General features: G+C 43.8%; 1 protein-coding gene across 2 annotated transcripts in view; it reads right to left on the minus strand.

The window, feature by feature from the left end:
* Positions 1–5,039, minus strand: part of Scamp1 (secretory carrier membrane protein 1) — a 77,008-nt gene that overhangs the window by 40,064 nt on the left and 31,905 nt on the right. The gene's annotated exons all lie outside the window — the stretch shown is intronic.

Raw genomic sequence — 5,039 nt, forward strand, 5'->3', positions numbered from 1 at the left:
TATGGGGGACTTTTGAGATAGTATTGGAAATGTAATTGAGGAAAATATGTAATAAAAATATTAAAAAAAAAAAAAAAGAAAATATTCCCTCCCTAACAGTATTAAAACAAAATAGTAGTCTGAAGATAGACAGGAAGCATCTCTGGAAGGCCACCACTGTGCTGTTCTGCAGGTTTTTGAACTAGGACAGCTTGGTTTCAGTTGAAAGGACAGACAGGTAAAGCTCTTGAGGGAGCAAGGATGAGACCATTGATTAGATATAGGAGAGGAAGCCAGCTGAGCCCAGGAACATTTGTACTTCTAGCCACTAGGACACTAGGAGAACAGAGGCACAGTGTCATTAAAGGAGATGGAAACAAAGACTGGCTCTAGAGAAAGGTAATGAGCTCCCAGAATACCAGGCCAGGGAGCTGCAGAGAGAAAAGGACATGCACAGCAAGAGGCAAATAGGTGTCAAAACAGAGAGGGGGCGTCCACAGGGTTAGAAACAAGAACTGCTCTATGCAATCACCGTCAGTCCTACAGCTAAAAGCTTCAGCCTGCATGTTCGAGGAGACTGACAGGAGGAACTATTTCACTCAATGCTTGCCTCCATGTGAGACATGAATAGAACCCAAAAGAGTTCAGATGCACACCTAAAGTTACCACTAATCAGCCGTCAGAGCTGGTCCCCAGCCCTCTACCTACTGCAAGGCCTGCATGACGGATGTTAGAGGCAGTTCTTTCTTAGACAAGTCAGTCATTTATGTCCCTTACAGTTAGAGATGCCCACCCGGCAATCTCCTTCGCATGGTTCTTTCTGCTGGAAGGTACAGATCTGTGAGAGAAACCGCACATGGCACAAGGAACAAAGAAAAGAAGGCAGACCGACCCTCGGCAAGGAAAGGAAACATGGCAGCAAGTGAGGTCCCAAGTGTCTCTAAGGACTTCTATCCAGAGCACGCTATCCCAGCCCCATGTGTCCCCAGTCTTTACCTTTTAATATCAGAAGAAAACCTGTCAGAGGCCATGAGCAACCTAAGATAATGTAAACCATTACCTGGTTAAAGGGAAGTGCTCCTGATCAGTCCTCAAGGATCAGATCACTGTCGTAGCTACTCAGAAGGTAGGGCAGGGCACCAGCCTAGCATGTGCTGAATATGTACATGGTCTCCTTAACAAAACACACCTTACTTACACTCAAGCAACGTAGATTATGTCGTAACTCAAGGGCGCTATATTTACAGCACATCTCAATTCAGACTAGGTCCACCCACGCCACATGCTCAGAGCCCCCACACCAGCAGATACTTTGTCTACATTACATGGCATCTTGTGAAAAAAACTCTTCAATTTATAACTGTGTGAGTCAAAAATTATAAAAGTATTCAACTTTTCATTCTATAGTATTTAACTACCTGAAGTTTTCTTTCAAAAAAAAAATTACATACTGTAAGTCTTCCTTTGAGATTATAATTACCTCATGTTCCCTTCCGTTTCCTCCCTCCAAATCCTCCCATTACTCTTCCTTGATCTCTTTCAAAGTCATGGCCCAAGTGCTGGCTTATGAACAACTTTACAGAAACTGAAGTCATTGGAGAGGTTGAAGTCTCAATTAAGGAAACTGTTTCAGCCTGGAAGGTGGTGGCAAACATCTTTAATCCCAGAACCCAGGAGGCAGGCAGATTTCTGTGAGTTCAAGACCAGCCAAGTCTACAGAGTGAGTACCAGAACTATACAAAGAAATCTGATCTTAACCAAAAATGTGTTTGATTGACTGATTGATTGATTGATTGATTGATAAGTAGGTAAATATGCACACAGAGAGAGACAGAGGGAGAGACACAGAGAGACAGAGAGAAAGGGGATGTGATTCTACAAGATGAGATCATAGGCAAGTCTGTAGGGAATTTTCTTAATAAATAACTAATATTCAAGGACCCAAGCCCATTGTAGGTGGTACCATCCTTGGGTTGGTAGTCCTGGGTTCTATAAGCAGACTGAGCAAGCCATGGGGAATGTGGTGGTTTGAATAGGTATAGCCCCATAAATTCACGTGTTTGACTGCAGGCCCAAAAGGGAGTGGTGTATTATTAGGAGTGTAGCCATGTTGGAGGAAGTGTGCCCCTGTGGTGGCAAGCTTTGAGGTTGCCTGTGCTCAAGTTTTGTCCAATGAGGCACACAGCCCCCTTCTGGTGTCTGGGAATCAAGCTGTAAAACTCTCAGTTCCATCTCTAACACCATGTCTGCCTGCAGGTTGCCATGCTTCCCACCATGGTGATAATGAATTAAAACTCTGAACCTGTAAGCCAGTCTCAATTAAAAGTTTCCCTTTATAAGAGCTGCCTTGGTCACAGTGTCTCTTCACAGCAATAAAACCCTAACTATGACAGGGAGCAGTCAGTAAGCAACACTGCTCCATGGCCTCTGTTTAGTTCCTGCCCTGTTTGCGTTCCTGTCCCAACTTTCTTCAGTGATGAATAGTAATGAGGACATGTAAGCCAAAGAAATCCTTTCCTCCCTGAGTTGCTTCTATCTGATGTGTTATCTCTGTAACAGTAACTCTGAGGCAGCCTCTGTCTTTATTACTTGCTGTTCCATGCATATATGTATATGTATATACATATATATTCCAAAATACAACCTCCTTGATCTGTATAATGTTACATTTATGTATCTTTTCAGGGTTGACCACCTGGTGTTGGATAACCAGTGGGAACGCTCTTCTCTGTGGAAGGCTGGTCCCACTCGGAGCATTGCCTAGTTGCCTGTAGTTCTTTGTATAGGGTTAAGACCTCCTGGCTTTCTACTATCCACTGCGGCAGGTCTACTGTTGCTGTCCTTGCTTAAGCAGTCATGTTGGTAAGAGTATTTGGGTATAGCTTCTCACATTACTGGGAGACACAATTTCACAGCAAACTCCCTGATCTTATAGTCTTCCCACTCCCTCTTCTGAAATGATCCCTGAGCCTGAAGTGTGAGAGTTGTTTTGTAGATGTAGCCATTGGAACTGGGTTTCCCAGAACGGGGTCTCATTTTTGTATCTCTACCTGGTCTGCACTCCCTACATGGACAGGCTGGCCTGGAACTCACAAAGATCCACTAGCCTCTGCCTTCTGAGTGCTGGTATTAAAGGCACATACCACCACACCCTGATTGAAATCTTTAAGATATTTTTTTTCTGTGTTTGAGTGTTTTGCCTCGTGTGTGTGTGTGTGTCTGTGTGTGTGTACCATGAGCCTGGTGCCCAGGGAAGGCAGGAGGAGGCGTGAGGCTCCTGGGAACTGGAGATACAGATGACTGCAGGTTTGCTCCCATGCAAGTGTTGGGAACTGCGTCCAAGTCTTCTGCAAGAGCAGCTGGCGCTCCTAAAGGCTAAGGCAGCTTCCTAGCCCTGAGAAACCTACTTTTAATAAAATAGTGTGAACTTTTTAAATCTCAGCAAGATTATACACACAGCCATCCTGCTGTAGCACCTGCCTGCTTGGCCTAAAGTCACCACATCCTTATGCAACAATCTAGAAGCTTCCATGTCACAAATACCTTCTAAAACAAATATGAACACACCAATCACCTGAAAGGGTGTTTGGTCAAAGGTCAACCACATCATTTAATTCAGTCAGGGAACCGTAGCGGGTGTGTGTGTGTGTGTGTGTGTGTGTGTGTGTGTGCAGACAGCGCAGGAGGGCACTTGGTACCCTGCAAAGGACCGAGGTTTGGTTCCAGCACCCACTGAGCAGCTCACACCTATCAACAAACTCCCAGGGGATCCAAGGCCCTCTGCTGACCTCCACCAGCACTGCAGGCACATGGCACACATGCAGGCAAAACACCCACACACATGAAATAAAAAAGATCTCAAATAAAAACGCAGCACAGGCGTCACTGGGTTCTTTGACAACAATCATGTTCCTAGCTCTGATGTAGTGTGACTGCTCAGAAAACCGAGAGCGGCTTAGTTTTAGACTAGAACCTAGCTAGGCGCTCTTCCAAAAAACCTTTCTGGGACTGCAGAGACTCAACATCTAGGACTATAATTTACCATTTTATGTTTCATTTGTCCCATATATATCCTTTGTACGTACATGAAGTTTTTTTAAATCCCATTTAGGATTTAAAAACTTTCCAAAGGCCAGGACTTTTACTCCTTAGTCATCAGTTTCTAAAGGGAACATGGTGTGTGCTGGCTTAGTTCTACGTCAACTGGACATAAGCTAAAGTCTTCTGAGAAGAGGGAGCCTCAAGAAAATGACTACATAAGATCAGGCTGTAGACAAGCCTGGAGGGCATATTTTAAATTAGTGATTGATGGGGGAGGGCCCAGCCCACTGTGGGTGGGGGAGGGCCCAGCCCACTGTGGGTGGGGTCATGCCTGGGCTGAGGGTCCTAGGTTCTATAAAAAAGCAGGCTGAGCAAAACATGACCAGCAAGCCAGAGAGCAGCACTCAGCCTTTAGGAGCACCAGCTGCTCTTGCAGAAGACTTGGACTCAGTTCCCAACACCTGCATTTACACAAACCAGGTGTAACTCTAGTTCCCGAGAACCTGATGTCTCCTTCCGCCTTCCATGGGCACCAGGTTCATGGTACACACACATACACACATACACACACATCCTGAAGCACCTAGGGACACAAAGCTACCAGTCACCTCTTAACATACATCGAATTCCAAAAGTTTTAGGATCTATATACCCAGAACTGAGGACAAGGACCAAATACATTTATGTTTTTAATTACAGCTTTGTACAATGCTCCTATAGAACTAAGGAGTCAATAAAATACATATTGAAGAAAATCTCAAGGAAATTCTACATTATCTTTCAGAATAACCTTCTACACTATGAAGAATACTCACCAACCAGTTAAGGATCATTATATACATATATAACACAAGTATCCATGGGGTGACTAACATTTTCAGAATCACAAATATTTATAACTAGGGACCTGGTGTGTACAATTATCTAAGATATTCAGAAAACAACATTATTTGAGGAGAAAACTACTTCCAAAGGTTTTTTTTTTTTTTTTTTTTTTTTTTTTTTTTTTTTTTTTTTTT

The sequence above is a fragment of the Mus caroli genome, chromosome 13 (assembly GCF_900094665.2).
Source record: "Mus caroli chromosome 13, CAROLI_EIJ_v1.1, whole genome shotgun sequence".
Taxonomy (NCBI): Eukaryota; Metazoa; Chordata; class Mammalia; order Rodentia; family Muridae; genus Mus; species Mus caroli.